The following is a 12,017-nucleotide window of genomic DNA, read 5'->3' on the forward strand; positions in this document are numbered from 1 at the left end:
CATAAAGAATGAAATGCAAGTTATCCATATTTCTGTCCCCCAGATATAACCATTGTTAACCTTTTATTGTATTTTCTTTCTTTTTTTCCCTATGCATGTATGGTTTATAGATTTATAAAATTGATATAATGCTATGTATAATTTTGTATACTGATGCTTTCAATTGTTATCACATCATAAGTGTTTTTTTCAAGCCATTAGATGTTCTTTAGTAACATGTTTTAAATAGCTACACTAATATTCTATCATAAGATTATAACACAAACTAAATATTTCTTTATTTGGGGCATTGCCATGGCTTCCATTTGCCAATGTAAATTATAATGGTTATCTTTATATGTACTTTTTGCCTACATCTCTTGAGTATTTCAAAAATATATATTTGTACTTTGGATTATTTTAAGCTTTAATTCAGATTAACAAATTGCTTTCCAAAAAGGTTGTAACATGCTTTACTCTTACCAGATGTACTTGAGTTTTCAGTCTCAATTCACCAAATCTTCGCCAGTTGAATAGCCACAAAAATGCTATCTCTTTGTCATTTTAATTTGAATTTGATTGTAAAGTTGAATGTTTTATATGTTTATCTGCATTTGATATCTTCTGTGAATTATCTGTTCATTCCTTTAATTCCTTCTGCCCATCTTTCTCTGGGTATTAGTTTTTCTATTACTGATTTATAAGCACTTTTTATATAGTTAGGATTTTACCCCATTTAACTGTTATTTGCCAAATACATTTCTCATTTTAATGTTTATCTAGTATTTTAATTTGTTTATTTGAAACTGTTGAATTTAATGTAGCTAAACCTTTGTATTTGGTGATTTTTTTTCCGTTATTTTCATCTTTAAAAGCTCTTTATTCACTTCCAAATCAATTAAGTATTTAACTGTATATTATCTCATTTTTAAATTATTTTTTAACCATTAACTTTTTAAACATTCTAGAATTTATTTTGGTGTATGACAAAAATACACCAGATTGATGAGCATCATACCAACCTCCTACCCCCAATTTCCTTATACTATTTGATGAATAGTCCATTTTTTGCTTATAGAATCAACAGGAATCACTAAGGGAATTCAAGAAAGGAGCTTGGTATGAAATGATTATGGAATCATTTTATACTGTACCAAAATAATTAGTTAGAACACATTAATTAAGAGTTTCTGTTCTGAATTAAAAATAAAAACTGTGATATAAAAATAACTAACAAGAAATGAGGGGCCCACAGGAAGAGCCAGAAAATTTTACTGAGTAACACAAGGAAGATGTGAGTAGCAGTTCATTTCATGTTGCTAATTAGGAAGGCTAAGTAGTATAAAGATGCAAGCTCTTTGCAGATAATCTCTTGGAGTTAATAACATTCTAGACATAATACCAATTGGGCCCTTGAAGTATTTTATTTCTAAAGTTAATCTGGAAGAAACAACACTTGTAAGAATAGTTAAGAGTAGTGAGGGAGAGCTCACTTGACCAGATAGTATAAAATGACAATAATTGAAAATGTGATACTGATAGAAAATTTGGACATATCAGTGAAATTCTAATATAATATATTAAAACTAATAAATTATAAAATATAAAATGCACAACAATCCAAGGGGGGAGAGATAAACTATTCAACAAATAGGGTTGGAGAAATGCATATGCAGTTTTAAAAAATCACATTAGGATATTTCATATTTGTTGCATTCAAATGATAAATACTAAGAAAAGCTTGCTTATTAAAATATAGTTATCCATAAAGAGCAACTATCAATCTTAATTTTTTTATGGAGTATATAGAAATTTTATTTTCCCTAAGCTGTAGTACTTCCTTAAGTATATTTAATAATCTTTAGTTTGGTCATTTTTCACATTTGCCAGAGTATATCATGATACTAAAAAATAAGAAAAAGGATAGTTTTGTTATCTTTGGTGGTTTGGTTTAGATTCTGTCTGGTAGGTATTTCTATTATCCTTGCTAAAGTAATGCCTTCACTTGTACCACATAAAAATGTAGAAAACCCAGAAATGTATCAATTCAGTGCTTGAAAGCTTTTTTATATGTGATATCTTTATTTTAGTATTCTGAAGTATCCACTTATAAAAATCTCATATAAGTAAAAAGCTATATATGAGTTAAATTAAAATCCTATTTGAAACAAATTAGCAAAACTAAAACATTTATCAAATATAGAAAAAAATGCCTCTCACATTTTTTTTATTCCAAAACTTGAACTTCTAATAGACACTCTTGAAGGTAGGCCTCCTTCTCATTTATTTAATCATTTGTTTCACAGAGGACAGTTTCTGCCAACATGTATTTGGCAGAAAATTACACTTTAATTTGAATTTGGAAGAATAAACTTGAATGAATTAATCTTTTTTCTGTTTGATATTTCCCCAACAATTGAATTCAGTGAGGATAAATTGTAGCTGTTGAGACACTGGGATATTATGGGAAAGAGATTGAGTTATATCATGTCTTGACTTTTCATCATTGAAGTAACTTTTTTTATGATTTGTGGAAAATTGGCAATTTGATTTGGGAATAAATTACCTTTAGAAGTATCTAACATTGTGATTCATCTTTGATAGTTAACTAATGTTGGAAAATTCTTCCTAATAGTTAAAGAAATTTTGTTAGTGAATTTTAAACATGTTTTTCTGTATTTTTATATGGAGAGACATCATTCTGAGAACGAACCAACTTTTAAAAAATAATCACCACTTTGCTTTATTATCCCTATACTAAATAACTCCAAAGAATGTGTTTTACAACTCAGATATCTTTCTCCTTGTCTTTACTTTTCTGTTTTTTTCAATTTTGTGCATAATCTTTCAAAAATATGCAAGGCAAATTTGCATCAAGTTATCTAATTTTAAAATGTTAACCAACACTTTTTAAATAGCACCAGGGAACATTATCATTGCAGAATAATTTTTTTTCAAGGTCCTAGTACATCATAGCTTCTACTATGTAGCAGAATCTTTCCTGGTCTATAAATAATAAAATTCCTTGGAAATTGGTAGCAAGTTTATAATTTACTCTATTTTTTTTTTCTCTGCCATCCTTTTGGATAGTCTGTTTCTTTTCTTCTTCTATCTTTAGCCTTATTGGTGAGTTAGTGACTTTGGCTCATCTTACTTGTCACTTTGGATGGATTTCATTAATTTAAATATACAGAGTTTCACTCAAATTTATAATAGATGTCATTTCATTCAGTATGTTCTGTTAAATGATGCTGCTAATTACAATGACTGGGCCATTGTTTGTGTAACAAAAACAGGTTTCATGGGAAGAGTATCAGTTTTGGAGTAAAAGAGGATGACCAAACCCTGGTTCTGTCCTTCACTATGTGATTTTGTTCTACCTTTTTAACCACTCTACGTCTGTTTTTTTACCTATAAATCTGTAAATCAGGATAATAGTATCTTTATTGTTCAGTCATTGTAAGGATCAAATGAGACTGTGTATACACAATACTCATCATACAGTATTCAAATCATTTTTGGATTACTTAATGTTCTGTGATAGTTAAGACTTTTTTTTTTTTTGAGACGGAGTCTCGCTCTGTCGCCCAGGCTGGAGTGCAGTGGTGCGATCTCGGCTCACTGCAAGCTCCGCCTCCCGGGTTCACGCCATTCTCCTGCCTCAGCCTCTCCGAGTAGCTGGGACTACAGGTGCCCGCCACCACGCCCGGCTAATTTTTTGTATTTTTAGTAGAGACGGGGTTTCACCATGTTAGCCAGGATGGTCTCAATCTCCTGACCTCGTGATCCGCCCGCCTCGGCCTCCCAAAGTGCTGGGATTACAAGCGTGAGCCACCGCGCCCGGCCGATAGTTAAGACTTTTATAGGACAACTCTCAAGAGCTTTGAATGAAAGTATAATTGTGGTCATACAGATGTGGTCATTTGTGTTGGTTTCACCTCTTCCAAGATCTGTCCTAAATTGAACAAAGCTTGTTTTCAGGGTAGAAAGAATATTCTTAACTTGTTGAGATGTAATTTTGAGATGTAATTCAGTGTCTCACTGAATACTGAACACCTACTTACTCATTTTTCTGCCAAGAACTCTTTCAGTGCCTATCATTTGCAAGGTGTTGGATTGGATCCAGTGGAAAATGTAGAAATGAGTTACACATTTTTTCTATTCTGGAAATTGAAAATCTAAAATAACTAGCAATATAAGGCAAGTGTGCTAAACAGGTACTGTAGGACTTCAGAGGAAAGAAGCATTAGTTGTATTTACTGATTTTTGTGCACTCTGTATGTCTTATAACACTTTTCTTTTACTCAGTGTGATATAGTTTGCTTTTTATAACACTAAATTGATCGCTTTCCAATACTTTCTGTTCAGTTAGGAAATTGCAAATTGATTTTTTTTCTTTTTCGTTTTTTGTGTGTTTGTCTTTTGTCTTTGGGTTATAGAAGGAGGTATGTCTTAGATTGCTAATGTCATAATATTTCTGAACTTAAATATTTCGAACATTCTTCTCAAAGTTTAAAATATATTTTTTCATAGCCTTAAAAAGTAATATTGGATTCATAATTTGATCTATTATTTTCTCATTGAGTAGTCCATAGCAGGTTTCTCAACCTCAGCACTATTAACATTTGAGGCTGGATAATTGTTGCGTTGCACTATCTCATGCTTTGTAAGGTATTCAACAGCATCCCTGGCCTCTACCTACTAGATGCCAGTAGCACCCCTAATCACAGTTGTGACAGCCAAAAATATCCCCAGACATTACAAAATATCTCTTGTGGGGCAAAGTTCACCATCTCCAACCCTCGTCCTCATCCTTATCCACTTCATTGGGTCTCCTCACCACTTCACTTTCAGAACCAATTGAGAGGATCATAACCATCATTTTTTTAAAAAGAGTAGACTAGAATAGAGTAGAAAATATCAAAGTCAAGTTCACAGAGTAAGGGTAATTGTGTTCGGTAAATTTTTGTTTTGTTGCAATGTAAAATATATATTTTTCTGTAGATTATGGCCAAAAATGTTTTAAAGTTACTCACTTATATTAGAATTTTGTGACTCACTTGATGCTCAAGTTTCACGTTTAGACTCGGAGTAAGGTCTAGAAATTGGTTTAGTGGCGAATTAATATCTTGTGTAATAGATTCAGAACTTTTCATTAGATATATTTTAATCTTAATATTATAATCCAGTGAAATTTTTCACTTTAATTAAATAGCCATGTTGTCAACCATTTGCCCAACTGCACAAAAGATCCATTTGATCTTCTTTAAGTTAAGGTCTATTGTAGAGAGTTTCAGTTTCTTCTGTGTTCCATGGCCTAATCTGACTATTTTTACCTGGTAGTTACAGGCCTTTTTTTGTTTCTGTATAAAATTTTGTGTAAAAAGTGGCCTAGCAAATGTAAGAATACATGTGTATGATAGTTTTCTAGCTATAAATTATGAAATGCTTGAATCAATTCTTACAGTTTTGAAATTAGTACAACACATTTTTACTTACCTTGTAAGATGAGAGGGTGAATGGAGATGGATTAATTTGGAGAAAAGACCTAGCATAGGAGGAAGGAAAAATAGAATACACCTTTCAGATAGAAGCATGATCCTTTAAGCTTTTAAAAGAAATCCAAAAGATGTCAGCTTTGTATTTGTCTGAGTTTAGATGTTGTAAGTATCATTAGTGAAATTTACTGACTTACATAATCTCATAATTTTTTATAATTTTCAAGTAATGAATTTACTATATGTTTGTGAAGAAGATAGGCTGTTGAAGACAATATACATTAGCAGTGTGAGGAAAATATTAATTTATGGTATTTAAGACCAATTAAACATCTAAGGAATGCTAAACCAATTGGATTCAAAAATTTTTAGGACAAATTCTAATAATAAGAATATGTTAAAAATTCTTAGATAGCTAGATAACAATTTTTTAAAAAAATTCGAGACAGGGTCTCACTCTGTTATCCAGGCTGGAGTGCAGTGGCTAATCATAGCTCACTGCAGCCTTGACCTCTTAGGCTTAAGAAATCCTTCTGTCTCAGCTCCCCAAGTAGCTGAGACCACAGCCTTGCACCACCGAGCCCAGCTAATTTTTTTATTTTTATTAGGGATGAGGTCTTACTATGTTGCGCAGGCTGGTCTTGAACACCTGGGCTCCAGCAATCCTCCTGCCTCAGCCTCCCAAAGTGCCAGGATTACAGTTGTGAGCCACTACTCCTGACTTGTAATAAAATTTACTAAGACTTTCACAAGTAAAAGTTTTTAAAAGTCGAAGATTGATTATTCTCATGTATTCACTCCACCTATCGGTAAAATAATCTTATGCTAAATAATTATTCCAATTTTAATGTGAGTCTTAGGACTTTACCCTTGAATAAAAAGGACTCAATCACATAGATGTTACATGGATATAATAAATTCCTTTGTTGCTATATTAGGCATCATTATAACTCCTGACCTCAGGTAATCGGCCTGCCTCGCCCTTGTAAAGTGCTGGGATTCTAGGCATGAGCCACTGCGCCTGGCCCAAATTTTAATTGAAAGTGAAGCCTGTTATGTTGGATTGGAATTCAGTAGAGGATGCCTAGATTTTAATATTTAGTAGAGCTTTAAACATTTGATGATTAAATTTGTTCAATGGATAGAAAAATGTTTACTTTTTATATTATATTATATTATATTATATTATATTATATTATATTATATTATTATTATTAATTGATGAGAGACATAAAAGAGCAAATGCCCTAATGGTATTACAAATGGTGTATAGGGCATTTATAATTGAGCTGAAAAAGCATTGAAATAGCAGATAAGCTGGGTCTAAGACTAATTCAGTATTTCAAGAGGTATAGAGTAGATTCATTCATTCATTTATTCATTATTTCTTTCAACTAAAATATATCAAATGTCAATAATATATAATACTAGAGTATGAAACATGAAATAAGATAGCATTTTTTCTTGCTCTAGAATTCCAGCTTTGGGGTACAGGAGTAAAATCTTGGACTGTAAATTTAACTGCATATATGGTAGTTGATTCATCCTAGAAAATTGTATCTGGGGTAGGCTTTTATTTTTGTTAGCCTGCACTAGAAATATTACACAAGTGAAAGGATTTTAGAGTTGGTTTAGCAGCAAAACAACTTGACTTCTTATTTAAGCCTCAACCTTTTGTATATACAATGTACTTTTACTGCATGTGGGAGATTATCCATTTATTAGGAAGTCTCACTTGAGAAAATGATCAAATAATGCAGTTCAGATCAGGGATAGATAAACTATGGTTTGTGGGCCCAATTCAGCCCATCACTTTTCTGTATATCTCTTGTTTTTGAGCTTGGAATGTTTTTTACATTTTTGAGTGGTTAAAAAAACTTAAATATTTTGTGATATGAAAATCGCATAAAATTTACATTTTAGTGTATATAAACTAAATTTTATTTAAACACAGCCAACCCAGTCATTTATGTATCGCCTATCGATTCTTTCATTGATACTTTTTTTATGACAGAATTGAGTAGTTGAGACAGATTACATGTTGTGCTTTCATTGCTTTGCAGTGCTGCTCAGCAACTACAAGTTACAGTGACTTGTTTGTAACTCCACAGTGTTTTGAGTAGCATGCACACAGCCATGCTGTGGCATTTCATTAATTTTTTATTAACTGTGCACACATTATGTCATGTCAAGAAAGGATAAGGAAAGTGGACTTTGAATGCTATAGCTTTAAGGCACCATGGAATGTGGATCACATGTTACCAGATTAAACACCCATCACAGTATTATCAACTCACAGGAAAGCAAAGTCCAGAAAAATCTGAAAATTTAAGTCACCAGATTTGGTGACTTTTCTTAATGAACTTAACCCAAAATTGTGAGACCAAAAATAACTATTTTAAGAGAAACTTATACTGTGGTAAAGTTATTTCAACAATTAATGTTTGAATCTTAACTAATGTCAAGCTGTTTTATATACTTTACTTGGTGTCAAAAATTAAAACAAAATAGCAAGATCTCTGTCCCTGCAGAATTTTGCAGTAGAAATATCTTCTAAGCTCAAAGTACAGTTCCAGCAATGTTTCTTAGACTTCAGTGTGAATACAAAGAAACGTCCGTATTTCAAAATTTGTTTAATTGTGCAGTTGAGGACCTTCAACTAGAAATGACTAATCTGCAATATAATAACATGCGAAGCTTTTAGTAGGAGAATCTAGTAAAAACCTAGAAATGTATTAAAAGGGATAAATATGCATAATTAGATTATATGTTTATCAATCGATATCAGTGTTTGGCAGTACCTATCTGTATGAAAAGAAAATTTTTGAAGATCAAATACCTCTTATTACAGATCAGTGGTAGCAGATGAAATTTTGATGATAGGAAACACTAACATTGAACCCCAATTAAGTGAAATGTTATCCCCAAAATGTATAGGTCTATATTTCAAAAATTATAGTCAATTATTATTTTATATTTTAAGTTTCATCAATAAAAATTGTGGAAATTTGTCTTCATTGTTGTTACTTAAGACTTACATAATAGCTTGGATTTTGCTCTTTTGCTTCTAAAATGTTTGCTATCTGGCTCTTTAGAGAAAAAGTTTGCCAATCCCTGGATTACAGTACAGTATGCATTGTTCATTTTTGATAAAGTTATCTTGAGATCAGTTGATGATATTTTCTTTTTTTATCATTGTACTTTAAGTTTTAGGGTACATGTGCACAGTGTGCAGGTTTGTTACATATGTATCCATGTGCCATGTTGGTGTGCTGCACCCATTAACTCTTCATTTAGCATTAGGTGTATCTCCTAATGCTATCCCTCCCCCGCCCCCCACCCCACAACAGTCTCCAGAGTGTGATGTTCCCCTTCCTGTCTCCATGTGTTCTCATTGTTCAGTTCCCACGTATGAGTGAGAAGATGCGGTGTTTGGTTTTTTGACCTTGCAATAGTTTAATGAGAATGATGATTTCCAGTTTCATCCATGTCCCTACAAAGGACATGAACTCATCATTTTTTATGGCTGCATAGTATTCCATGGTGTATATGTGCCACATCTTCTTAATCCAGTCTATCGTTGTTGGACATTTGGGTTGGTTCCAAGTCTTTGCTATTGTGAATAGTGCCACAATAAACATACGTGTGCATGTGTCTTTATAGCAGCATGATTTATAGTCCTTTGGTTATATGCCCAGTAATGGGATGGCTGGGTCAAATGGTATTTCTAGTTCTAGATCCCTGAGGAATCGCCACACTGACTTCCACAATGGTTGAACTAGTTTACAGTCCCACCGGCAGTGTAAAAGTATTCCTGTTTCTCCACATCCTCTCCAGCACCTGTTGTTTCCTGACTTTTTAACGATGGCCATTCTAACTGGTGTGAGATGGTATCTCACTGTGGTTTTGATTTGTATTTCTCTAATAGCCAGTGATGATGAGCATTTTTGCATGTGTTTTTTGGCTGCATAAATGTCTTCTTTTGAGAAGTGTCTGTTCATGTCCTTTGCCCACTTTTCGATGGGGTTGTTTGTTTTATTCTTGTAAATTTGTTTGAGTTCATTGTAGATTCTGGATATTAGCCCTTTGTCAGATGAGTAGGTTGCGAAAATTTTCTCCCTTTTTGTAGGTTGCCTGTTCACTCTAATGGTAGTTTCTTTTGCTGTGCAGAAGCTCTTTAGTTTAATTAGATCCCATTCGTCAATTTTGGCTTTTGTTGCCATTGCTTTTGGTGTTTTAGACATGAAGTCCTAGTTGATGATATTTTCTAAAAAATGAGAAAATAATCATTAATACTTTTTTAACTTTGAAAAACTAAAAAAATTAAGTTTTAAAAATTAAACATTGTTGTAATTATGCCTTTTTCTGCTGGACATTTATTTTCTTCAGAATTTAAATTACTTTGCTTCACTTTCTAAGCAATATAATTTATTTTAGGAAATAAAATTATGTGTACTTACTGAGTTGTTATTTTCCTGTAATTCCTTGACAAGGTTTTTTTTTTTCATTTTTGAACATATTTTTAATAGCTGCTTTAAAATCTTTGTCTGCTAAATCCAACCTCTGTTCCACTGAGAGTCCGTGTCTTAGCTCAGGCTACTATACCAAATTACCATAGACTGGATAGCTTAAAAAGCAGATGTTTATTTTTTACAGTTCTGGAGGTTGAGAAGTTTGAGATTAAGGTGCTGGCAGATTCAGTGTCTAGTGGGGGCCCTCTTTCCAAGTTGCAAATAGCTCTTTTTGCTGTATCCTTACATGATGTGGGAGAGATAATCTCTCTTGTGTTTTTTCTTATAAAGGTACTAATTCCATCATGAAGACTCCACTCTCATGACTTCCCAAAAGCTTCACCTCAAAAACTATTATATTGGGGATTAAGGCTTCAACACATGAATTTGGCAGGAGGGGAATGCAAACATTTAGTCCGTAGCAGTCAGTTTCTTTGAATGATTTTTTTTCCTAGTTATGAGTAATGTTTTCCTGTTTCTTTGAATGTCTTATAATTTTTGGTTGAAAATTGGGCATTTTAAGTGATGATCATGTAATAACTCTGGATTCTTACAGATTTTCCTGAGGATTATGTTTTCTTTTTTCTTTTCCTTTTTTTAGTAACTTTCTTGGACTTAAAATGTAGAATTTGTCTCCCTGTGGTATGTGTCCCTCTGAAGTCTCTACTCTGGGTCATGATCCAAATTGTTAGCCAAAGATCTGGGCAGAAGTTGTGCTCAAATATCTTGAATTTGAAAGCCTCCACCTTATGCCATTTAATGTTTGTGTGGTATACGGACACATTTAAAGTTCAGCCAGTTCTCAAGTAACCCTTGGGTTTTACTTTCTACCGTGTTCTCTCAGGATCTCCCCTGTGTCTAAGAAGTGGTATAATTTCTTAGCCTGATATATGTGGAGAGTGTATTTAGCTTTTCTGAGGGTCTCTTATTTCCATGGTCTTCCTGTCAAATTTCTGACTGTTCTGCTTCACCCTTTGTTAGACCACAGCCTTAGGCTAGAAAAATTGGTGGTTTTCTGTTTCTTACTGGGTTTGCCTCTTTTAGCTGACAAAACCTTGGGTTTTCAGCTCCACCCCAAATCAAGTTTATGTCTTCTGGTAGCAAAAAGCTGCTGGTTTTCCCAGCCATCCTCACGCTGATAGATTTATTGATCCTTTCAGTAGACCCCTCCTATGTATGTACTCTGGTAGAAGAAAGTTATGGAAGCAACCCTAGGTAAGAAGGTAACATATATCTGTTGTTATTATCTGAAGCTCTAGAAGTTTTTCTCAATTTGGTATCTGCTTTTGTTTGGTTTCCACAGCCATGCAATTTTTGTGACCAATTTTTCAAGACTTATACTTGATTTTTGTGAAGAGAAGTAGTCAACACTTTGTGCCACTACCTAGAAGTACCAGTTTCTGCATGATTTTGTGAGTCTGGAATTCAGGCAAGGGTCAACTGTGTAGTTTTTCTTCTTCATATAATGCTACAGAGGTTAACACTGGTGGAATTTAGCTGGTGGTATGAGCTCATCTAGAGAGTCCAAAATGACTTCTTTTGCACATCTGGCACCTTAGCAGGGATCGTTAGATGGGAATCTGAACCAGTGCACCTACTTTTGGTCTCTCTAACATAGCAGTTTCCATATAAGGACTTCTTATATGATGGCTCAGGGCTCACAGAGATATAATTCTGAGACACCACTTATTCTGTCCTAGCTTTGGACTCACGTGGCATCATTCCTACCATATTCTATTTGGTATTAAAAAAAATCACAGAAAATACAAGGAGAGGGGTCTACAGAAGGGCATGGATACTGGGAGATGTGGTTTGTTCAAGGACCATCCAAAGAGCCCAGTTACCCAAAAGGCTTTAAAGCATGATACATACATCTTTTTTCCCCTTATTCCCGTGGATATTTTCACAAACCACTTCTCCAGACATCCTTTTCTTCAATCTTGTGAATTTTTTCCCTTGTTGGCCTATTAATTAGCCAAGCCATTTGCCCTGCCTATGTGTTTGTATATATTCTTACTTCATGGCACCT

General features: G+C 33.5%; 1 protein-coding gene across 49 annotated transcripts in view; it reads left to right on the forward strand.

Annotated features, from left to right (window-relative positions):
- Nucleotides 1-12,017, forward strand: part of RIMS2 (regulating synaptic membrane exocytosis 2) — a 776,667-nt gene that overhangs the window by 397,796 nt on the left and 366,854 nt on the right. The window lies entirely within an intron of this gene.

Source organism: Nomascus leucogenys, chromosome 16 (genome assembly GCF_006542625.1).
Source record: "Nomascus leucogenys isolate Asia chromosome 16, Asia_NLE_v1, whole genome shotgun sequence".
Taxonomy (NCBI): Eukaryota; Metazoa; Chordata; class Mammalia; order Primates; family Hylobatidae; genus Nomascus; species Nomascus leucogenys.